The sequence below is a fragment of the Sciurus vulgaris genome (assembly GCF_902686455.1).
Source record: "Sciurus vulgaris genome assembly, chromosome: 1".
Classification (NCBI taxonomy): domain Eukaryota; kingdom Metazoa; phylum Chordata; class Mammalia; order Rodentia; family Sciuridae; genus Sciurus; species Sciurus vulgaris.
In genome coordinates, this window is record NC_136461.1 from 16,530,524 (window position 1) to 16,555,608 (window position 25,085).

The following is a 25,085-nucleotide window of genomic DNA, read 5'->3' on the forward strand; positions in this document are numbered from 1 at the left end:
CCCTCGTCTCCTTGGCAGATCCTCCCTGTCCTCCAGGCTTGTGGGCACTGCTGCAGGAGAGGAAGAAGAATGGCTGCCAGTTCCAGACCGGGTCCCGACCCTGATGCCATTGTTGAACCTCTACCCTCCGGCCTCAGTTTTCCTTTCTATGTAGGGGGTATATCTACCTTCTAGACTGGGGTTAGGGTAAGAAGTGGCCCTATTGTAAAAGCTGGTTCCATTTTCTCTACCCACCAACCCAGTCCTAGTTCCAGCTACCATTACCCTGAAGCTTTTCACAATTTTTTTCTTTATTTCTGGTACCAAGAATGGAACGAAGGGACACTACATCCCCAGCCCCTTTTATTTTTTATTTTGAGACAGGGCCTCACCAAGTTGCTGAGGCTGGCCTCTAACTTCAAAATCCTCTGCCTCAGCCTTGTGAGTCACTGGGATTCCAGGGGCACTGGGCCTGAATTTCTTGAAATGTTGATTTCAGTAACACTAAGAGTCCCTGGGCCCACCCAGCAGGAAGGCTTGGTCCCAGCTGGGCCGAAGGCAGAGACTGTGTTGCACATTGTGACTCTACGCCCGCCTGTGCTCAGCTGGTCGGAGGGCAGGACAGTTTCCCGAGCGCCCACCAGCGCCAAGTGCCTGCTGGGTACTCCAGGGGCATGAGCCTCCTCCCAGCTCATCCCTGTGTGAGGCGTCATCCCCACCAGGAAAGCGAGGCCTGGGAGGTGCCCTAACGTGTGCAAGCAGAGATTGGTGAGTGACATGACTGGACAAGTGGGCAGGTCCCAGTTCACGAAGGGCCTTGAAGACAGTCTTTTGAGGATGATGGGGAGCCACTGCCGGTTTTAGACAGAGAGAGAACCCGATCCAACTTCGACTGAAGGTTGGGGCAGGGTTGAGTGGGGCAGGGAGGAAAGGAGGAGAGTGGTTTGATTTCTGCTCCCCAGATGGTACGGAGGGAGGTGTCCTTGCCAAAGACGGGCAGTGCTATGGGTGGGGAAGATGGGAACGCAGCTGGTTCCTGTGACCTGGAATGAGCCATTCGAGCAGGGCGGGGGGTGGAGCCTGGGGAAGGCCCACGTTGCCTAACACAGGGGTGTAGCCGGTTGCTCGCCTCCCTGAGTGTGCAGTTCCTCATCTGCGAAGTGGGCTTCATCACAGGAGGGCTCCCTGGGGAGCCAAGAGATTCAGTGTGATGACATGCAAAGCGTCTCCAGCCTGGGGCCTGGCACCCCGCAAGTGCTCAAGCACCGCCAGGCATTGTGGGACTCTCACGGTGACCCTCCCGGCTCCTGGGCAGCCTCCCTGCAGGCCCGGCCTGGGTTTCCAGGCGCATTCCCAAGCCCGGCAACTCAGGTGGCACTGGAGGGATGACCTTGCTCTGCTTCCTGGCCAGGAGGGTGGGAACTGCAGCCAAGAGTGCAGGTGCCACCTCCTGTCCCTCCCTGTGGCTGCCTGAGGCCACTGCCAGGTGTGGGCGATGAGTCAGAGTCAGGCTGGGAGGACAAGGCAGCCCGGGGGGCCTGAGGCTGTCACAGCCTCGCTCCCTCAGCCTCTTCCAAGAGTACTTGAGGGGGGAGGGTTGGAGCAGTGCCAAAGCCCCTGCCCAGTGTCACCAAGAGGACATGGAGCAGAGCCCCCAAGGACCCCAGATCTACCTCTTCGCTGGCTAGAGGCAGGGGCAGACGTTACGTCCCGTTCATCTCCACTCCTGGCACGTGCAGGACAGGGCCTGGCACACAGTCGGGGTGCAATAAATGTGCACCGATGGAATGCAATGAAATTTGCACAGGACTCTGAGAAACAGGACTCGTTCAGGCGGACAGAGCATGGACGATTTATTCACCCTCTCTGAGTCTCAGTTTTTTTGTTAAACAGGAGTGATGATTGTACAGTCCATGGTGAATGTTAAAGGAGGCGGGTTGAGCTGGGCATGACGGTGTAAGCCTATAATCCCAGCTAATCAAGAGGCAGAAGCAGGAAGATCATAAGTTCAAGGCCAGGCTGGGCAATTTGGTGAGACCCTGTCTCAAAATAAGATAAAAAGGGCTGGGGATGTAACTCAGTGGTGGAGCAGCCCTGGGTTCAATCCCCGATACTGTGAAGCAGCTATGCAATCATGGAAGAACAGACTTGTAAGGAATCAGCAAGGACCAGCCACATGCCTGAGCCAAATGGAAAGAGCTGGCTGGGAATAGAGACTTGGCTCTGGAACTGACTTTGAAGTCACTTGGCCGAGCCCTGGACAAATCCTTCAGCCTCTCTGGGCTTAGCTTCCCATCTATGAAAGGAAGGACTTGGACCCAATGGCCCAGGTGTCTTTCTGGCTGGGCCTCCTCCAAGCCTGGGCCAAGTCGGGCGCGGTGCCCAGACCCCTGTGAGCTGACCTCTCGGTGGGAAGCAGAACATGGGTGATCAGGTGCATCCTGGCTTGGCCCCAGCAAGCCAGGGGGTTGAACCTGGGGCTTCTGTAGGCAGAGGATGCGCCTGCGGCACACGGCTCCTCAGTGATCAGGAGCCCAGGAGGGCTCACCTGGCCGGCCGAGGTCTGCGCTCACCCGCGGCTCTCCCCTGGCGCTGCTGCCTCACGTGGCCCCTCATGCACCTGTCAGCTGATCTGTCCTCAGGCAGAAACCAGCCCAGAGAGATGGAGGCGCTCTCCCTGGAGCCCTGGGCTGCAGAGCAGAGGATCGACCGGGTTCTCCTGCCCAGGGCCTTCCCTGCTCCACGGGGGCCTGTCACAGGCGCTTTCTCCACCTGGACCCCGGCTCTGGCGAGGGCCCTCCCACCCCACCCAACATACCCAACATCCTCCCAAGTCCCTGGCTCACCTCCCTCCAGGCCATCGGTACCCTGGCCGAGCCTCCTGAAGGGGCTCTGACCACCTGGCTGTTCCCACTGGCTCTTCTTTTCTTCCTTCAACAAATATCCTCTATGGTGCCCGGCTCGGTTCTGTTGGCAGGTGCCAGGGTTACAGACCCACGAAGAGAGCAAAGTCCCTGCCCTTTGGGGATTTGCATCCTAGTGCTGCATAATTAAAAAAGATAAGGCGGGATCAGAGGATGCAGCCATCAGGTGCTCACTTGAGATGGGAGGTCAGGCACAAGCTCCGTGTGTGTGTGTGTGTGTGTGTGTGTGTGTGTGTGTGTGTGTGTGTGGTGGGGGTACTGGGGACTGAACCTAGCGGCTCTACCACTGAGCTATATTCCCAACCACTCCCCAGCCTTTAAAAAAATTTTGAGACAGAGTTTCACTAAAGTTGCCCAGGCTGTCCGTGGACTTGGGATCCTCCTGCCTTAGCCTCCTGAGCCTTTGGGATGACAGATGTGCACCACTGCACCCGCCATAAGCACCTAACTAGAATGCAGGTCCCCGGTGCTGATTCTGAGTTGGGTGCAAAGTGCACTGGAAGTTGACACCCAGGGCAGCGCAGGCCTCCTGGGAGGATGCTCAGGGGCTGTTGAGAGTCATCGGGGAAAGTGTCACAGAGACGCTGCCGTAGGAGCTAAGCTGTGTAGGAGAGCATACTGGCCAGAAACTGGGAGAACAGCATGAGGAAAGGCAGGCAGGTGTGACGTTCCTGGGGGCAGAAGCAGGGCAGTGTGAGGGAGAGGTCCAGCTAACACAGCTGCCACATGGTAAAGGGTGATGGAATGTCAAGCACAGAAGTTTGAACTTGATCCCAAGGGTGATAGGGAGCTCTGGAAGGTTGTTAAGCAGGAGAGTAACCTGAGCAGATGGGTTTTAGAGCTTGCGCCCTATGGCCGTGCAAGGGATTGGAGGGTCAAGGCGAGAGAGGGTAGGTGTGGAGAGGTCAGTGCAGGCTGACCCTGGGGCATCAGAGGTTGGAAATTTCCGTAGCTCAGTGCAGTCATGGCCTATGAGCAGCCAGAACTGGATCTGGCAGGCTGAAGGCCTGATTGAAAGCGGGAGGCAGCCGGGGAGAAGGGAGAGCTCTCAGCTAGATCGGGCAGGTGCAGGCCTTGGGCTGAGCAGGAACGGAAGTTAAACGAATCAGCCTTGGAAAAGCCAGCGTGAGGAATCTGCCGGCGGCAGCCCAGTCTGCGACCAAGTGGAAACTCATCACTGAGCTGCACACAGTTCCTATCCTATAGAGAAGCCGAGGGCTGGCCTAGCATTTCTTAAGCACCTACTGTATACCAAGAGCTCAGCAACTTTCTGCATCAGGTCCTCATGCACCCCACGGGCAGCTCCTCCTTGTTTGCAGTTTGACAGAGAACTGAGGTTCAGAGACCTTAAGTGACTTGCTAAAGGTTCCATGTCGATCCTGAGGTGGAGCTGGGATCAGAACCCGGTGTGTCCCTGGAGCGAGGTGTAGACAGAAGAGGAAGGCAGGGGCCTCCCTCTGACCTCCGCTGCCTCCTGGTGTTCAGGACTCAGGGCTGTGACGGCCTGTAGTCTGTGTGCCCACCAGACTTCTAGGGAAGGGACTGCGGTGGTTTAGACGTGTCCCCTCCAGGACTCGTGTTGAAACCTAACCCCCAGCACACGGGGCCTGGCCCACAAAAGCCACTCTGCTCAAGCAAGTCTCCCGAGGGACTGAGTGGCCTTCAGCCTTCTCTGTTGACTGGGTCCCCCGCCGTTGAGGTGACACAAAGTACCCCAACTGAAGACACTGGACACGCCAACCCAGGCTGGCGACGGCAGGCCCGGAACAAGGCCACTGGACTCAGCTGAGCTGGCTTCTTGACTTCCCCAGATAAAATCAGCCCTTCCCTCTCTGTCTCCCTGCCTTCAAGATTCTGGGCCGCTCCTTCCCCCACCTGGGCCTACTCTCACCTGTGGCAAAGCGGGGACTTGCCATGGCTGTCACGGCCACCAGAGAAGCTCCATCAGATGGGCTGGGCCTCGGACTGAACTCCTTTGAATCTCGGCGCCTTTGGCTACTGGAGTCTGCAGTTTCCAGCGCAGCACCAGTCACAGAACGGGCGCTCAGTGTGTTAACAGAATGGACAGGATGGACAGCTGGGTGAAGGACGCAGGAGCCTGCTGCCCGCTGCACTCTCCGCTGGGGAGCTCTGGGTTGGTATGTCTTGGCCTTGCTTCTCCCACCTTGCAAATGAACAGGTGTGAGTAACTAGCCTAGCCACCCCCCGCGTCCATAGTGGCTGGCTGGACAGCGGACAGTCACATGCACGGCCTCCTCCCCTGTACACATTCAGGTTTTTTTTTTGTACCAGGGATTGAACCCGGGGGCGCTGAACCACTGAGCCACATCTCCAGGCCTTTTTTATACTTTATTTGGAGACAGGGCCTCACTACGTTGCTGAGGCTAGACATGGACCTGCGAGTCTCCTGCCTCAGCCTCCTGAGCTGCTGAGATGACAGGCGCGCCTTCAGATTTTGGTGAAACTCAATCACTATTGTGAGGGAATCAGAGCCCTGGCTGGTGACCGTCACTGTCACTGACCCCGGGGAGAGCTGCTCACTGTGGCTGGGTGGGGGCTTTGCAGTCTTCAGCGCAGGAACAAGACGCCCATTTGTTCTCTTCCGGGAAGCAGCTTGCAGAGAGAGACACCCTAACAGAGATTCATTTGCTCATCTTGTTATCTAGTTAACTATTTATGGGGCATCATGGAAGTCCCTGGCCCTGGGGACAGGATAAGGAGCTGAAGCCCTTTAGTGCTCACATTCCGGTGGCGGAGAGGGGAAATCAAAACCCAAGGGTACATACCACACCATCTTGAAAAGTGCCATGGAGGAAATCAAGAGCACTGGCCTCAGGGGGCAAGGGAAGAGGGTTCCCTTTGCTGGGGGTCAGAGTAGCTCCAAAGCTTGCTTTATTATTTATTCATTTGTTTTGGTACTGGGGGTGGAACTCAGGGCTGCTCTTCCTCTGAGCTACATCCCTAGCCCTTTATATTTTATTTTAGAGGCAGGGTCTTGCTAAATTGCTGAGGCTGGCCTCAAACTTGCCGTCCTTCTTTCTCGGCCTCCCAAGTTTCTAGGATCGCAGGCGTGTGCCACCATGCTTGGTCCCAAGGCTTTACTGAAGACCTTTATGTGAGCTGCAACTGGAGGATGAGAAGGAGCTGACCTTGCAAAATGTTAGAGGGCCCAGCGAGTGTGGCAGGCCGAAGGAGCAGCGTGTGTGAAAAGCTCGAGAGGAAAGGAATCATCTGGAAAACTTTTTACTGTTTTCAACAAGCAAATCCGCGTAAGACTGTAATTCTTTAGTTATTAGTAGTGCCAGACTGATTTCTGCATTCAACAAGCCCCGCCCCTGCTGTGGCGCCGGCCCTGCCGCTGGGCCCTGGGGACTGGCCATGAATGAAAGTGACATCCTGGTCACACAGGTCCCAAGCTGGGCACCCCACGGAGAAGAGAGGGCCTGGTGTTTGCAGAGGGCTCCCCAGCTCGGATCCCTGGGGAATCCAAATAAACCCCGCGGTTTCTGGCATCCCAGGCCTCCCTCCAGAGGAGGCCTCCAGAGGGAGGCGGCTCCGGCTTCCTGCCGCCCCTCCCCCACCCACCTGGGCACAGAGGGTCTTTCATCCATTGTTACTGCTTCCTGCACATCCATCTCAGCTGCTGGGCTGAGCCCCACGGATCCTCACTGACAGGCGGATGCTCTGACCAGGACCCTCCAGGGGGAGGGGAGGGGCGTGGCCTGGGGCCTGGGGGTGGGGGTGGGGGCGCTGGGGCTTTGTGACAAGGAAGTTTCCTGCCCTAAGGAGTGTTAGACCCGGGAGGGCCCATAAGATGGGAAGCAGGCCCCTGTCCCCAAGGCTCCCCCGACCGGGAGGAGTGACGAATGACCCTTGACCCGGCAGGGCCTCCTGTGCCCTGGGATTGAGTTTGGGCTTGGCAACATCTTCCCTGGCCTTGGAAGGAGCTCGGGACTTGGAGTTAGGAGACCTGTTGTAGGAATCATCTCCACCAGCTGTGGGCTGGGTGACTTGGGCAAGTTTCTTGGCCTCTCTGGGTCTGAGTTTCCTGCAGCAGGGTTATTGAGAAAACCAATGAGAACGGGTAGGCAAGATGCTGCGGGACGCCGTGCAGTGGAAAGCTTTCCCACCCACCAAGGTTTTTCTAGCCAAAGTGCTTCCTGTTGAGGGAGGCTTGATTGAGCACCTACTGCGTGCCAGCTGCTGTGCCAGGTGTGAGGGGCGAGGGTCTGCAGATGCAGCTCTTGTCCTTAAGGGGACAGACAAGCAAGCAGACCCGTGCCATGTGATGGGTGGAGGCTTTCAAACATATCAGCCAAGACGCAGCTCTGGAGCCAGCCTGCCGCCATTCAAACCTGGCTCTGTGGCCTGCTGGCTGTGTGGCCACAGACAAGTCACTTAACCTCTCTGTGCCTCAGATTCCTGTTATCTGTAAAATAGCAATAATGACCTTATAAGGTCATCATGAGAATTAAACAATGACTTGTCATGTCGTAAAGGCTCAGTCAATGCAGTTCTTCTCCTGAGTGCTGACGAAGTCCAGGTGGAGTCCAGAGGTGGCCTGGAGGGCTGCAGAGCCCGCCGGGACCGCAGTGGAGCTGGATTGTTAATGGCAGGTGTGACTGAACAGACCAGGAGCAGGAAGGGCAGTCCCGGCAGAGGGGCCAGCCCGAGGCAGAGCCCTGGATGCTCCTGGAGCTGCGGTGAAGATTTCAGAGGAGGCACCGGGGAGTCGAGGCTGCCGCTGGAACTCGGGGGTCAGGGGCAAGTGCAGGCGTGGCTGTGACCTCTGTCCTGATGCTGCAGCCAAGGGTGGGGGAGGGACAGGTCAGATTTTGACTTTTCTCCAGCCACCCTGGTTATGGAGGGTGGAGGCGGAGGAGGAGGCAGGGAGGTCAGCGGGAGGCCCTTGCAGTGGGGTCCTGGGTAGCGGGGGAGAGGCTGTCTGCCCCATTGCGTTGCTTGCCACCAACTCTTGGTTGAGCACCTATTACATGCAAGGTGTCTTCACAGGTGGCGGGGACAGAGCAGGCGAGTCCCTGTTTCTGGGAGTCACAGCGTGGACTGGGTTCATGGTGGGAGAAGCCACCACACATTTGGACTGCCGGCCGCGGAGCTGTGTCTGGGCCGGTTCTGGGCAGTCTGCCGGCTGCTTAAATCTTACAGAGGTCATTGCCCCAAACCCCATTCCCACACCTGGCCCTCTGGCCTCCGGTCCCTGGCCCTCAACCCACAGCAGGTGCTCAGGCCAGAAACCTGTGTGTCCCCCAGCCTAGCCTGTCTGCAACTCCTGGTAGCGTCCTCTCCAGAGCGAATTCTGAAGCTCTTGGTGTGTCGAGGTCACCGTTACCCCTTCACTTCTGCCTGGATGCCATATCCTCTGCCTAATTGTGGCTTTTTATTTGTTTGGGTTTTTGGGTTTTTTTCAGTACTGGGGATTGAACCACATCCCCAACCCATTTTATTTTTCATTTTGAGACAGGGTCTCGCTAAGTTGCTGAAGCTGGCCTCTGACTTGAGGTCCTCCAGCTTCAGCCTCCCGAGTTGCTGGGCTCACCGGTGTGCACCGCCACACCTGACCTGACCGGTCTTCTAGATCAGTTAGTCCTTGTCACCAGCAGGTGAGAGCAAGCTTCCTCAGAGGCAGGGCCCCGCTCCCCTGCTGAAAGTCTGGCTTCACAGCTTCCTGTGGCTCTGGAATCAGCCCGAGCCTGAGCAGGCCCTCTGAGCACACAGGTCTGACTCTGCCCCCTTCTGACCTCTTCGGGCAAGTCCACACCCTGTCCCCACGCCGGCCTCTTAGTTCCCAGAGCCTCTTCTGGAGATGCTCCTCCCTCCCTTCTCTGCAGCCTCAGCTCCTTTATCTGCTCCTTCCAGGGGCTCCCTGCCGTCCTGGCTGGGGGGCTCCCGACCGTCTTTGTCTCTGTGCTGTTTTCCTCACAAAGCTCGCCTGGCTTCACCAGCCATCCATCGGCTGAATTCGTCATGTCTTCCCTCTGCCGGAGACCAGTTCTCCGAAGAGCAGGGCCCCCGTCTGGCCTGTGCCTGGGGGGATCCTGCAGCCAAGCCAGCGTCTGCCCCAGAGCCCCTCTCGCCCCTCTGTGAACAGGGGCTGCTGATTTAGTGTCCTGGGCCCGGCCTTCGCCCCTCCACCCGTCGCCTGCACTGGCTCCCAGCTGTCCTCTTGCTCAAATGGAGTCCGTTCCCTCCTCTACCCTCAGCGGAATAACCTGTGGGTCACATCTGTCATCTGTGGCTCTCTAATAGCTCGTTATTTTTAGAACAGGTGAAAGCAACGCTCAGCCACCTCTGAGAGGCTTTCCACCCCCACCTGCCTCCCTACACCAGTCTGGTTTCCTGTGCTGGTTGTGGAGGCTGCCACTTAGCCAGCTTTGTTATTCTGAGGAGCAGAGAAAAACCTCAAAATAAAGCCAAGTCCCCCTCTGTTCAGCCTGCATGGAGAGAGAGACAAGGGAGTGAGTAGCAGCCCTTGACAGGCAGTGGGAAGCCCAGGACAGAACCTTATGCATCTCACTTGCTGTGTGACCTCAGGCTCCTCACTTTCCCTCTCTGAACTTCAGTTACCCATCTGTAAAAGGAGGGGATTGGACCGTTAATGAGTAAGGGCCTCTGTCAGGTAAAATTTGCGTGGAACCATGAGCCCTTGGGTCTTTTCCATCCCTGGGCATCAATTAGATGACAGCCACAGTTCTTTCTATGAATGAAGTGTAGTTGGTGCCTCTTCTAGTGCATATACAAATACATGCAAATTAATTCAAAATCAAGGACTCCAGTAGCCCTTGATTACATCCAAGGTCTGGCCAGACCTGGGATGGGTGGAGGAGTTTTGCTCATGCCTTCATACCTGCCTGGATATCTTTCCCTACATTCCACTCTGAAAGGCCCAGAGAGGAAAAGTGACTTGCCCAAGGTCACACAGCAAGACAGACAAAGTGCAGTTAGAAGCTGCCTCTCCATTCTGGCACTTTTCTCACCTGCTGTTCGTGACATCTAGCCACAGACCTGGGGTAGAACCTGACTCTAAGGTAAGGGAAACAGATTTCTAGTACACAGTGCAATGGAAAAGCTTCATGAATAAGTGCAACCAAACAACCAAAGCCAGGCGCCAAGACGCACGCCTGTCATCTCAGCGACTCAGGAGGCTGAAGCAGGAGGATCGCAAGTTTGAGACCAACCTCTCAATGTAGTGAGGCCCTGTCTCAAAATAAAAAAGTATAAAAGTCTGGGGATGTGGCTTAGTGGTAAAGTGTCCCTGGGTTCAACCCCTGGTACCAAAGGGAAAAAATTCAACCAAAATACTACAGTCTGTATGTAGAGGAGGGAGAGGGGCTTGTCATGTGACCAGGGTGAAGGTGTCTTTTCAATAGATGGCGGGAGGGAGTTCTCTGGAGAGATCAGCGCAAAGGTGTCCCTTAGAAAGAGCTTCAGAGTGAGGCTCCCCACGGCGCGCTTCCAGCCACGTTGCCTGCCCCCGTCTTTTAAATGGAGATTCTGTGACCTCCACTGCTTGGAAGATAGAGGAAGCCCAGCTAGATTCCTGGGGACCAACTTCTACAAACCCTGAAATGGCGAGTGTAGGATGCAGAGCTTTATTCCCAGAACAGGAGAGGGCCGTGGAGGGTTTGTGGCAGAGAAGGAAGTGATTAGATTCACATTAGGATAAACTGATTTCCTGCTGGTGGCAAGGGGCAATAGTTTCATGGTAAAGATGAAGAACCAGGGCTATCTAGGTGGTAAGGACAGGGCAGGGATGGGTATTTGTCTGAAAGGAGCATCTGAGCCTAGTCAATGGGGAAGCAAGGGAGAGGATTGAGAAGGAGGTTCTACTTAATCCAGTCAGGAAGGGAACCGAGGCCTCTCCCTTTTGTCCTTCTCAGAACTGGCTCGTTCCCCAAGCTGATGCCCACACAGAAGAGAAAGCTAAGGTCAGGGCAACAGCTGCCTGTCTGGAATCCAGGGCATAGGGCAGCTGCACTTTGTTCTCTGGGGACTTTTATTTTATCCTTCTAACTTATTAAAGAAAGATCTGCAGGTCTTAAGGGACCACAAGTCAAGTATTTCTCAAACATTTATTTAGTACCCATTAGGGCAAAGTACTTTAATATTTATGTAGCAGACAGATATAGTAAGTTCATACTTCTTTTCTTTTTCTTTCTTTTTTGAGCTGGGGATTGAACTCAGCACATACCTACTACTGAGCTAGCCCCAAGGCCACCATATTTTCTGAATCTCAAACTGGGACACATGACCTGCATAGTTTTTTTTTTTTTTTTTTTTTTTTTTTTTCAGATCCAAATTTCTTTATATGAAAAATCCTTTAATGACATCTGTTATGGGTTGAGGTGTGTCTCCCAGAAAGACTCGTTGAAGTCCTACCGCACATACCTCAGGATGTAGCTACTTGGACATAAGGTTGCCATAGACATCCTCGGTTAAGTGGAGGCCGCGCTGGAGTCGGGGGCCCTGGATCCCATATGGTGGCGTGCCATGTGAAGAGGAGGGAGATGCACAGGGAGAGGCCCACGTGGTGATGGGCAGTGACTGCAGTGATGTGGCTGGACACCCAGGAAGGCCCCAGACGGATGGCGGCCAGCAGCAGCTGGGAAGGGGTGAGGACTTGGCTCTCAGAGGGGACATGGCCGAGGACCTTGATTTCAGTCTGTGGGTCTTCGGAGCTGGGGAGGATGCAGCTCTGCGGGTGAAGGCACTCCATTTGCGCTACTTGGTCGCAGAATCTTTTTTTTTTTTTATTTTGGTCCTGGGGATTGAACCCAGGGGTGCTCAACCACTGAGCCACATCCCAGCCCTTTTTTAAAAAATATTTTATCAGACACAGGGTCTCAGTGAGTGGCTCAGAGACCTCACTAAGTTGTAGAGGCTGGCTTTGAACTCACGATCCGCCTCCCAAGTGGCTGGGATTACAGGCCTGCGCCACTGTGCCCAGCCGACTTTGTCACAGAAGTTCTGAAAAACCAACAGAACCCTGGAGTCCCATCACGCTGGGTTTTTGCCCGTTTAGACCCGCGTCCTCACTTCTAAGGGAGGGACTCTCTCTAGAGGGATGTGGAGTGGCTCAGCTTCAGGGGCTTCGCTGGGCGGCCAGCCCTTTGGCTCCCGGCCCTGCCTCCGATGGCTCCCTCACCCCTGCCCAGCACCTGTTCCCACTTCCACTTCCTCAGTGGAGCCGGGCAGGGCAGGTGGCCTGGTTTCAAATCCTGCCTCTGCTGCTTCCTGGCATCTGGAAACAAGCCCTCGGGCAGCTTCTCGTCTCTGAGGCCTCCATGTCCTCACCTGGGAAGCCGCACACCCTGGGAAGGGGCAGATGGCCTTTCAAGGGCTGGTGGGTAGTCGCCTCCCTGGTGGCCCCCAGTCCCTAGTGGATGGTGCCACCCGTGACGTCCCACCTGGCTCCACCTGTGCACCTCCCCTGGCAGGGAAGGGGCGACCCCCACCTCTGAGCACACAGCAGGTGCTTCGTAAATGCTTACTGCACCAACAGTGGAGCAGAATATTGGCAGTGGCCATGGGGACAGCTTTCTGGGGACTGCCCATCCTTCTGGCAGTGGAAGATCCTGCAGTCAGTTCTGAGAAGGGGAGAGAGTGAGCCCAGGGAGAAGAGGGGCAGGGGCGGAGCCCTGACCCCAGACCCGCTCCAGCCGCAGGCCTTGCTCCCCGCTCCACACATCCTGCCTCCGGTGGTGCCCCCCACACGCTGTCGCCCACGCACGCCTCCCGGGTCCCCAGGCAGCAGCTTCCTCTGACACACACTTTCCATTGCTGGGTGGGGCAGAACAGGTTGCAGGTGACAACGATCTCCAAGGTCCCTTCCCTGGTCTAACCTGTGTCTATAGCCCCTTGACTTCAATGGCTCAGTGTCAACTGGAGGGCTAGACAGCTATGTGAGGTGTCACCAAATGTCGTGGATCAGGGACAGGCTGGGACCGTGGTCACTCATGTGACTCTGGACAAGCCCCCGCCTCTTCTGTGAAAAGGGACTGTGATTCTGGTCCCCCGGGCTTGCCGGGGTGAAAGGGGTGATCATCCAGGGAGTGTGAATGGACCCTGCTGATCTGAGCACGTGTGGGACAGCACGGGACCCGGCGGGTGGAGGGACGGTCCCCTTCTCTGGGCCCAGCACTGGGTCCGGTGCTGGGGGTTTCGAGAGAGTTCTGACATCGGCTGAGGCTGGGCAGGCTGGAGGGGCAAGGACGTCAGACCCCTTAACTCTCCAGGTGACCTTCTCCAACCTACGATGAAGGGCCCAACCCTGATGCCCTCCAAGGGACACTCGAGACGCTGGGCCGTGCCACGAGAGGCCAGGCTGGTGCACGCTTCCAGGTGGACACCACTTTTTTTTTTTTTTTTTTTTGCGGTGCTGGGGATCGAACCCAGGGCCTTGTGCTTGCGAGGCGAGCGCTCTACCAGCTGAGCTGTATCCCCAGTCCAGACACCACTTCTAAGACTCTCCTGGGAATCCAGGGAAGTCTTGACTGGAGGCCAGTCCTCCTTGGTGGCCTCCCATCCGCTTCCGCTGCAGGTCTGTGGTGTCCCTGCCCACCCAACTCACTGCCCACCTCCTCTTCCTTCCCCTGGCCTCACGAGCCAGCCTAGTGTCCCTTGCTCTGGGGACCCTCCTCCCACTCTCTGGGGCACAATTAGGCATTTGCTCCTTGGAGCACCCGCGGCACTGGGGACCCTCCATTCCCACGCGGCCGCCTTTGCTCAACCTGAGGGTCTGTCTGACTCTCCTGGTTTGAAGGCAAGATCTGGGCGGTACTTGTGGCTGCAGGCCCACATCGGGCGCAGGACCACGTGCAGGGCAGAGTGGACGGTGTATCAGGCTGGGTGACAGGAGCCGGGACGAGAAGGGAGCAGGGCTGAAGCAACGAAGGACCTGGCCAGGCAGGCTCTCGCGGATGTGGATGGACATTTTATGGGGCAGATGTGGAGCTGATGAACAGGAAGGGCGAGTGGCGAAGCAGCTACTGATCAGTGTTTGTAGTGCCAAACAACAACCCCGGAGTCACCAGATGCACAGTCTGGCTTCCAGAACTCCATGGCTCTGGTGTCCCTCCACAGCACCGGCATGGACGAGCCTGGGAATCCTCCCGGGACTCTCTCCAGGGTAGATCTGGGGTAAGCTGCCCATCAGAACATCTTGACTTTATTGTCCCATTTTAATTTCCCCAGTCCTGGTTTGAAAACACCAGTGCCTAATTCCCTGCAAACTCTCTGCACCCCACTGAATTCAGGCAGCGAGCGTCTCTGGATGTTTGGGCTGGGAAGGAATCGCTGACTGTGAGGCGGCAAAGCTGACCCACTGGCTACGTTTTTGGCACTAGAGCTTGAACCCAGAGGCACTCTCCCACAGAGCCACATCCCCAGCCCTTTTTATTTTGAGACAGGGTCTTGCTAAGTTGCTGAGGCTGGCCTTGAGCTTGGGATCCTCCTGCCTCAGCCTCCTGAGTCATTGGGATTACAGGAGTGCGCCATGGTGCCAGGCTCTGGCTGGCTACTTTGACGGCCTCATCTAGCTGCCTTATCTCTTCCTCCTCCCCATCCAGGGCAGCCTGCGCCTCTCACCCAGTAACAACCCTCCCCTGCCAGACCGCAGGCTTCAACTGGCCAGCAATCTCCCTCTCTCTTCTGCCGCCCTGCTCCAGGGCATCTCGGGGATTTCAGAACAGGGATCAGAACCCATTTTGGAGAGTTGCTGCCTTCCTCCCAAGTCAGTCTCCTAGTCAGTTGACAGGAGAAACATTCCAGGACTGGAGTCAGAGGACCTCGGTTCCATCCGGGCTTTTCAGTCTGCCAACGGCTACACTCTGGGGGCAAGAACCTGTCCAGAGCACAGGCTGCAGGAAGAGACAGATTTCGGAGTGGCCCAGATCTGGGTTCAGTGAATGCAGGTGAGCCACTCAACTCCTCTGAGTCTCTGCTTCCCCACCTGTACAGTGGAAGGAGAGCACCACCGACCTCCCAGAGCGCACGCAAGGACTGGGTCCCGTGCTGCCCAGCTGCCTGTCTCAGTAAAATGCTGTCAGTCTGAGCCAAGATGTGCTGGGTGTCAAATGCACACCAGAGCTTGAGGACTTGGGGAGAAATGTAAAAATCCCAAGATTTCATGTGTGGATTATAGTTGACAATATTACAATATTACGTATTGATACTATTTTGAAATATTTGAAATATATATATATATATTTTTTTTTTTTTTGCAGTGCTGGGGATTGAACCCAGGGTGGCCTTGGGCTTGACAGGCAAGCACTCAACGAACTGAGCTATATCCCCCGCCATAAAATATAAAATATATTTTTAAAATAGAAAAAAGAAAAGATGCTGCTCAAAACTCCTCTGGCTCTGTAGCCTTTGCAGCCTCTCCTGGGGTTGGTGGCTTCTCTTCTGCCTCGTCAGGGGGCCCGCACGTGTCTCTATAATGGCTTTTAGCAATTCATATTGTAGTTGGCCATTTAGGTGTCTATCCCCCACAACTAGCCCAGGAGCTCTTGAGGACAGACACTGTCCCTTGGTCATTTGTACTCCTGGCTCTCTGCAAGGAGCCCGGCACATGGCAAATACTTAGCAAAAGTTAATACAGTGGGTAAACAGTACATGTGAAAGCTGTGTGGACTTTCATTATTTGACCATCCCTGGAGTCCCAGCTGAACACAACAGACCAAAGGGCCCAGGCAGGAAAGAGATGTGTGCCCAAACTGGTTGATTTTTTTTTTTTCTTGTACTGGGGATTAAATCCAGGGGTGCCCAACCACCAAGTCACATACCCGGCCCTTTTTAAATTTTTTAAAATTTTGAGACAGGGTTGCTTAGGGCCTTGCTAAATTGCCAAGGCTGGCTTTGAACTTACGATCCTCCTGCCTCAGCCTCCTGAGTTGTTGGGATTATAGATGTGAGCCACCACGCCCGTTACAAACTGACTAATTTGAAAAGAATTTAATCAAGGACAATTAGCCAAGGCGTGGACAGGGTTTCGGGATAGCAGAAAGGAAGGTGCAGTGTCCTACGGCTGGCACCATGGGACATGGTGGCCTAGAGGATGGGAGGGAGAGGCTACGTGGACCTGGGGCAAGATGCTTGCCCAGGCCACCCCATAGGAGCTGTAGGGGGTGGGACACAGCACCGTGGGGCAACCATGCAGGAAGGAAATGGGGGAGTAAATAGCAGTGCCTTTCGCCACCTGTCCTCCTCCCAGCCTCCCCATTCAACCAGAATGCAGAGGATAAAGGGGGTTGAGGTCACCCACTGGGGCACAGAATACGTTGACAAGGGCAGAGGGAAGCTCTGGAGGGGCAGAGAGGTCCTGCCTAAGAGAGAGCACAGGAGCATCTCTGAGACTCTCTGCAAACTGTTCTCAAGCACAGTAAACGGTCGCACCAACCAGCTATGAGCCCTGAGGCACCTGCTGTGTCTCAGGGGGTGGAAACTGAGGCTCAGAGGGTCCAGGTAACCTTCCAACATCACACAACAGGAAGTGGCAGAACGAGGTCTGAAACACAGGTGGGCCCGGCCACCCAGGTCCTAGTGGTCTCTTTGCAATGTTGTATTGCCAGGCATTGTCTCTACTCTGGAAAGCTCTGCAAAGGCAGTGTCTTCAACCTGAGGAGTTTCAGAGGGGTCGAGGGATTTCTCCAGGGCCACCCAGCTCAGGGGCTGCAGCGGAGGCAGAGAAGCAGGGTTGGAGAGCTTGCCATTAATTAGAGCAGGTGACTGGCAGGTTGCACAGTGGCAGACTCCGGGATTGTTTTTAGCCCCAATGGGTGGAGCCACCTCTCACCAGGTGCCTCCCGGAATCGCTCCCCAGCTGCAACCACAGGATTTAGATGTTCAGAGCTGGGCAGGCCCTCAGCATCCTCTCAGCTGGGCTCTCACCTGTGACGTTAAAATTAATACTAATTATAGCACTGACGGCCCTGGTTTCCCGAGTCCCTGGCTCCCTTAGGATTGTACAGTTCTGCAGGCAGTAGCATGGGCTGCTCATTTCATAGGCAAGTGACTTGTCCAAGGTTACAAAGCAAAGCAGCCCCTCAGAGATACCCCGATGCCAGGGCAGCTCTGTGGACCTAGGCAGGCGGGGCGCACAGCCCAGATGGGCACCCGCCAGCTCTGCTGGCCTTGGACAGGTCTCTTGTCTGCGTCTTTGTTTCCTCTGCTATAGAATCAGGATGGCAGTCACATCTGCTTCCTTTGGTTGAGGTGCAGATGGAATGTGTTAAAACAGCGGACAGAAGCACAAAGGCCCACAGTGATTCTGCCTCTGAGTCCACTAAGCTTCCAACACATCCAGGGAGGCTGGGGGATTCTGTCCCTGGGTGACCCTGTCTTTCGCAGGGATCAAGACAGCAGCTGTCACCGCCGCTGTGCTCTGTCCTTTCTATGCCAACCCAGCCTCTGGCAACCCTCCTTTTGCAGACAAGGAAACTGAGGCCCAGAGAGAAGGGGCCTGCTCAGACCGCCAGACCTCAGACTTCGCAGAGCCAAGAAAGCTGAGCCCACGCCGAGCTGGTAACCCCCTCTCCCAACTGCAGGAAACGGGAGTGGGATGATCATGGGTATTGTTGTCTGAAACAATGCTCCAGACAATCCCAGAGCAGCAAGAATCCTGCTGCTTCTCCCCACGGGCTCAGCAATCATCCATCTCCTGCGGGGAGGGCCCTGGGGCTTTAAGAAGAGGCTCCTCCGGCAGGATGAGCAAACAAGCAGTGAAAACCAGCAGCTGGGCCCCAGGTGCTGGGAGAGAGTGGGGCAGGAAGCGGGCAGGCCGCTTCTTTCTTTCCTCTTCTTTCTTATTTGTTTGAGAAGCAACTTTACTTTCTAAATCGGTCATTGTCATCCGTTGGCCCCCACCCCACCTGGGCCAGGGCTTCTGGTAACAAGGGCTCAAGAGGAAGCTCAAGGGGACAGAAGGGATGAGGTCCTAGATGTGCCAGGGCCCCAGCCCAGCTCTATTTGGGGTTTCTGCCCCCTGGGGGCCTCGGGGTCCACCTTGGGGAGCCAGCCCTTGCCAAAAGTACCTGGCTGTGCTGTGACCTGAGACTCCAGGTCCGGCTGCCAGGGGGTGGGGCGGGGCCTCATGAACAGGGAGGAAGTCCTGTCGCCTTGGGCAAGTCTCTTCACCTATCTGAGCCTCTGTGTTCTCACCTGTGAAATGGGAGGAGTTGTGAAAGTTAAACCTAATCATCATGACAAATGTAACACATGTAGCACATTTACTAGCACGGTAAACATATTTACTAGCTGGAATTTATTTAAGAAGCCAATGGTCACTAGGCATTTATTGTGGTACTGGGTTTTTTTTTTTTTTTTTGGTACTGGGGGTTGAACCCAGGGGCCCCTTGTCACTGAGCCACATCCCCAGCCCTTTTTATTTTTTATTTTGAGACAAGATCTTGCTAAATTGTTGACGGTCTCACTGAGTTGCTGAAATTGTCCTTGAACTTGAGATCTTCCTGCCTCAGCCTCCCCAGTCACTGGAATTACAGGCCTGGGCATTGCATCCAGTATGCCAGGTGCTTTTAAAGAATTGTACACATGTTAACTTAATCAGAGCAATTAACGCTCCCCACTTAGAAAACTGGAGGTGCATGGGGGCCAAGTGAGTGGCCCCCACAGCAGCAGGTCCAGGTTATTCAGGGTGTCAGCACAGCTTGTATAATATTGGGTGTTCTTTAAAAAAAAATTCAGAATTATGAACACAAAATGGGACACCAGGCCATGCAAATGAGGGACCCAAGACTTCAACTTCTTAGGCTTCACCTCAAGTCTCCCTCTAAGCTCTAGACTACCTTGCTGGCCAGTGGCAGACGCTGGGGGCAGCTCCAGGACCCACAAGCATTCAAAACAGTACTCAGGGACACACAGGCAGTCCATGCAAAATGCCACACTAAGCCAGGCACTGTGGAACACACTTGTAATCTCAGCGACTCAGGAGGCTGAGATAGGAGGATCGCAAGTTTGAGGTCAACCTTAGCAACTTAGCAAGACCCTGTCTTTAAAAAAAGAAAAAAAGCTAGCTGGGGATGTAGCTCAGTGATAAAAGCACTCCTGGGTTTAAAATTCTGGCACTAAACAAAAAAGCCACACAAAAGAGGTTTCACTGTGCTTATGCAATGAATGATGGCAAGGTGCCTCAGTGGCACAGAATGTACAAGTCACCCTTTCCGCCCTGTCATGCACATGCCTGTTTAACCCTCCCAGACACCCAGTGAGGTCAGTGTGTTATCAGCATCCCCATTGTACAGATGAGGAAGTTGAGGCCTCAGAAAATACAAGTCACTTGCCTGAGGACACAGAGTTAGAATTGTCAGAGCAGAATTTGAACCCAGAAGCCTGACCCCAGGGGCCATAGGTTTAGCCGCTACAGTAAGTGTCATCTCCCTGTGAGTGGGGGCCCAGGACACGCTGCCATCACTCCTCACCCCTTCCCTGATAGCTTGGAGCAGGGACAAGATACTGCCCCCACCCCGACTTTGGAGTCACCCCAGCCTAGGTACTAATCCAAATCCTGCTGCTTCCCAGCCCTGAGCCCCTGCAGCAGTCTTTTTGCATCTCTGAACTTCAGCTTGTCATTCATAAGGTGGTCAGTCACAGAGTCTCCAGGCATCAAGCATGGTTTTACGTGTTTCCAAACATGCTGTCAGTTAACCATGCAGTTAACCTGCAGCTGAACCTCTGGCTGCCCTGAGTCCACACGCTTCCTGGGGTGACTTGCAGGATCAGAGTTTAAGGAAGGTGAAGCACCTGGCCCATACCAAATGCCCAGGGCCAGTAGCGGCGCTGCCCTGGTGGCAGGGGGCAGGTTGTGAGGAGTGAGTGTGGGTTGGAGTCTCCTGAACGGGACCAGGTGTCAGATGGCCTGCACTCTAGATGGGTTTCCACCACCAGCTCGCTTGTGACCTGGAACAAGCCACCCCCCACTTTCTGGACTCAGACTCTCCACTTACAAGTTGCATGAATTGCCCTTCCAAGGGATGACATTGTCTCTGAGGGATTTAGGATGGCGTTGTCTCAGGTCCCTAAGAGGCTGAATTTCTGGAGGAGGAGCCCAGGAGAGTCTCTGGGACCCTCCTAGGGTGGTCCCAAGAAACTGCTTCTTTTCTCTTCATGGACCCAACTCTTGAGTCAGACAGGAAGGTTTGCAGTGAACTTAATTTTTTTTCTCTTCAGTACAGGGTACTGGGGATTAAAACCGCTGAGTTACATCCCCAGACCTTTTTTTTTCCAGACAGTGTCTCACTAAGTTGCCAAAGGTGACCCTGAACTTGTGATCCTACTGCCTCAACCTTCCAGGTAGCCAGGATCACAGGTGTGCACCCACATGACCGGCGACAGTGAACTCGTCCATCTCACGTGCGCCTGCAGAACCAGTGCTGTGGGTGCGGGTTCTGCAGTCAGATGACCCTGATTTCATCTGTTTCCTCACCTGTAAAATGGGCATGAGTAGATGCCCTTTCACCTGTTTTCCCAGCCAAGGAAACCGAGGTTCCAGGAGGCACAGGGCTTGCTGAGGTCATGGCTCTCGCCTTGCCCTGGTCCCACCCGCCCCACTCTCCCCCACTGTGGCTTCTCCCGGTGGAACCCTGTCCTCCCCATGCTCGAGGACTGACTCACACCCCCTTTCCTTCTGCCGAGCATCCTATTTCTCCTCTCTTCTGCATCTGGTGAATTCACCCAGTGGATGGGGACCCCTAGGCCAGCACTGGGGACCCCAAGCAAGCTGTCCACCCCCTCTGGGCTCCATGCCCTCATCTAATGGAGACAACAATCCCTTCCTCAGGTGGACGCACTCAGCGCACCCAGGCCTGACCCATTGCCAGCAAGCACGAAGTGCCCAGCTTCCTTCCCACCCACCTCAAATGCTGCCTCCTTGGCAGGCTGCCCTGGTGCCTCCAGGTGGCCAAGTTTCTCTAGTCCAGTCTCCACAGCACTCATCACCGTGTGTCATACCCACTATCATCAGGTCTGTACCCAACGCAACTTAGTCTCCTGTGTCTTCTTTATACCTGCGGTGCCTAGCATAGGTACTGGCTGGAGACTGTTGGATGAATGAATGATACCTCCGAGGTGCGCGATCTGTGAGTTATCCTTCTGCCTGTCAGGGCAGCAGCGGGCTTCTGGGTGCTGCAAAGACCATCACCACTACTGCTATTTCTTCTGCCCAGCCTTATACATGGCTCTCATTTACTGAGCATCTACTATGTGCCTAGCACTATGGTAAGAGTTCCTTAGTGTCATCTCAATCGCTACCCTCAGTTGCCCTATGGGTTGGGTGTTCTGTTACCATCACACTTACCAGGTGAGCAGAAGTGCTTTGCTGGGGGAGGAGGTAGACTCTGTGTTGGTGAAACTATGTTTCACAGCCTTCCCACCCACTGGGAAGGGCAAGTGGGCCAATCACAGTGCTCTGTTTCCTTTATACAACGATTAGTTTGGACCTGAGCATGTGGTACAGGTAAAGCCAATCAGAGCCCTCCCTGTGACTTTTGCAGGAGTTAGTGGGAAAGATTGACTTTCCTTCTGAAGTGTGACCTTGCAGGCTATGAATTTTGAGCATGTTGTCTGGGACTGGAGAGGGACCATAGGAGGCAAGACCCATTCTTATTTTTGGCAATGCCAGGGATCAAACCCAGAGCCTTCAGCATGCTAGGGAAGCACTCTACTGCTCAGCTACACCCCCAGTCCCAAGGCTCATTCTCAAAGAAAGCAAAACAAACGGAACTGATGGGGTGGGGGGAAATAACCCAATGACATAACTGGAAACCTGGATCCAGCCATGCCTGAAGTTCGATTCATCCTTGAAACTGCAAGATAAGGGAGCCACTAAGATTCTGATCTTTTTTTTCCTTTTCAATTTTATTTTCCTTAGCCTAGTTTGAATTGGGTTTCTATCACTTCAAGATTGCTGATTAATATTCTCTTCCTGATCTCTAGCCTCTCCCTGGATAATTCAGGTCTTACCTACGCCCACAGGTAGGTGTCTAATGTAGCCTGTTCTTAAGGAAATGGATGTCTGACAGGTACCTCAAAGGATGTCTGGGTTTCCCATTACAGGTAAATGCTGTCACCATTTACCTGGAGACCCAGAGACAGAAAACTCAGACACTTTCATCTTCTCTCCCTCTAACTGTTCTCTTGAAAATCCTGCTGTTCTCTTTCAGAAGGTTCTCACCCATCTGTCTCCTTTTCCCTCTCCATTGTCATTCCTCAATTCAGGTCACCTTCAATTCACTGCCAGAACTGTCTGCCTTTTCCTCCTCCTGCCCTGTATCGGTCCTCCATGCCTATTACTGCAGTGATCTTTCTAGAAACCACACTGACCATGTCACTGCTCCCCATCGACCCCAGTACAGTCGGCGCCCCCTAGGCTGGCTCTGGAGGCCCTTCCTGATTTGGCTTCATCTTGAATTGTTTCTCTTGCTGCCTTGTGTTCGCCATGCTTCACATGCTGGCCCTGAGCATCCTGCACACTTTCTTGTTCCTGGACTTCCCCGCTGGGATGTGTTCCTGCTGGGCCCGTGCTTCACCGAGATTCCCACCAGAACCCCCACTGTTCTTCAAAGAGCCCCCAAAGCTGAGTCCTCCAGGCAGCTCTCCTCCCGAGGACCTCAGCCTTGCCCCAAGTCCGACAGTCCTTACCCCCTCTCCAAGGCATTGGGGCCTGTGCTTGCGTTCTTCACTGCACCATGATCCTCCAGGGTGGGACTTCTCTGACCTCCTTCCCCACCCCAGGGCTAGCACTCCGCCTGGCGGTGTGTTCCATAAGGGAAGGTGAATGCCAGGTGACCAGAGATCCTGGGGAGCTCACCCACTAAGATTTGGTTCTTGACCCTTTAGGGCACAGAAGCACTTGGAGGAAACAATTCCTTCTTTGCATGTGGACTGCACTTTACAGTTTACAAAACGTTTCTGGGGGCATTTTCTCATTTGGTCTTTACATCTTGATGGCACTGACCTGGAAGGTTTTAACAACCCTGGTTTGCAGATGAAAAACTTGGGTGGGAGCTGGGTTCTGATCCAGGCTCCCTATTTCTCAGATGTGGGCTGAGAAGTGAAAAGAACCGCCGGCCTGAGTAGGAGGAGGGAGTGCGGCGGGTCTGGAGGCTGTGGCATCAACAATCCCCATGCCCACAGTTCTGCACCGCTCTCCCTGCAGCGACCCAGGGCTTGGCATCATCAGCTAGCCAGAAGGGCGACTCATTCTCATTCTACAAATAAGGAAACTGAGGCAGGGGACAGTTAAGAGAGTGGTCTCTCGGGGCCAGGTTCCCCCGGACGCCTTGGTTATTGGGACAGTACTTTACAGTCCCTAAGCTAGGTCTCTACCCGCAGCTGGCCAGCTCCGACGTCAGTGGCAGAGGTGGGAGATGGCACCAGGCCTTCGGATCCCGCAGCTTGGGATGTAGGGGGCGTGCGGGTGGCAGCGCCGCGAGTGGGCGTCCGCGTCCTGTGCTCTGCTCGCCCTCCGCAGGCAGCCGCAGCGGCGGCAGCAGCCTCAGCCGAGCCCCGCGGCTGCGAGCGCGGCAGGTGCGCAGCGGTGGCGCCGCGCGGCTGGTGCGCCTGCGTGGGCGAGGGGCCCAGCGGGCGGGTCCCCACGCCCATCCTCCCTCTCGCCCGTGGCTGGTGGCAGGTGAGTGGGTGTCGAGGAACCGCCAGGCAGCGGAGAAAACAGGACGCCGCAGAAATCAGATTACTCACCTGCAGCTGCGACGACCCAGGGCTAATAAAAGCAGAGCTTCCTGTTGTTTTTATTACCGCCCTGTGCCTCCCCCAGCCCCAGTCGCTCCCAGCTGCAGCCAGGGCCCTCACAGGTCGCCAGAAACCAGTAGCTTCGGGGTCCAGACCATTGGAAGCCTGACATTCCATCTGCCCGGCGCAGGGCGGGGGCGACGTAGCCTCAGGGTGGCCCTGGATCACCTGCATGGGAATCACCGGGCTGACGGTGGCTTGGGAGTTAGGGCTAGAACTGAGGCTGTCTTGGGCAAACCTCTGACCTCAGACCTTCAGGTTGCCCATTTGTAAAATGGGGGTGAAAATAATACAGACCTCTTGGTTTGTATTCCAGGTGTGAGGTCCTGCCACGCAGAGCCCCAGGGGAGAGGCGGTTGTGGGGAAAGCAAGCCCCTGCGCTTCAAGCTGACCAGTTTGAGTCAGAAAGAAGGGTGCCGAGTTACACTCTTGGCATGCGAGTTTGCAGACCAAGCAGGAAGACACTGAAGGAGGATGACCAGCAGGCGGGAAGGGTGGCAGAAGTGACAGGGCCTTGGGACTAGCTGTAACTCCCTTCTGCACTTTGTGAAAGGCCCTTTACCACCCAGCTTCTCCAGAGATCAATTTCCGTGGCACCGGAAGAATGTTGTTGTCTAGGGCATTGACCCTGATGGCCAGCTCTAGTGGGCTCTTCTTAACTTTCTGTAACATCTGAGTCAGGGAAGCTCCCCCCCCCCACACACACTTACCAGTTTTTTTTTTTTTTTTTTTTTTTTTTTTGAGACAGGGTCTGGCTAAATTGCTGAGACTGCTCTCAAACTTGGATCCTCCTGCCTCAGCCTCCCAAGTTGCTGGGATTACAGGCACCACCCCTGCCTTGGCTTCTTCAAATTCTTGCCCCCAGCAGCATGAGGGGTGCTGCCCATCCCTCTTTTCCTCCTGCCTCCCTAGAACTCTTTTTCAGTCTCCTGGCTTTCCTTCCCCCATCCCTGAGGTCACAGGAGCCTTGGACTAGTGTCCTCCCTTGACCACCTCGCCTCTCCAAGCTGAGCTGTGCTCTGAGCTGCTGATGTGTGACACAGCACCTCCCAGGAACCTCCACTCGGTGACCCCCAAACACCCTGACTCAGCTGGACGGGCCCCAGCACATCAGCCTGCTCCCCCCTCGACCTACCTCTCCTGTGGTAGGCCTCTGTAGCAGGACATCACATCTAGACGTTGTTCCAGGTGGCTTCTCTCCTAAACCCCACCTGCAGTCTTCCAGTTCAATCCATTTCACCTCTGCAATTGCTCAGGAATCTGTCCTCTTTTTTCCAGTCTGTCTGTCCACACGCACAACAGGCCTCCAAGCCCAGGACTCCATTCTTTCCCACTGGGAATATTTAAACAGACCTCTTAAATGGCTTAATGGCTTTCCTGGGTCGTTTAAGAGGGGGCTCT

At 55.0% G+C, this 25,085-nt stretch overlaps 1 long non-coding RNA gene across 1 annotated transcript; it reads left to right on the forward strand.

The window, feature by feature from the left end:
• The first annotated feature begins 546 nt into the window (after positions 1-546).
• LOC306660142 lies at positions 547-21,254 on the forward strand. The gene is made up of 3 exons (XR_013763561.1): positions 547-747; positions 17,352-17,444; positions 20,164-21,254. It is a non-coding gene; the product is annotated as an uncharacterized lncRNA (long non-coding RNA).
• Positions 21,255-25,085: the final 3,831 nt, after the last annotated feature.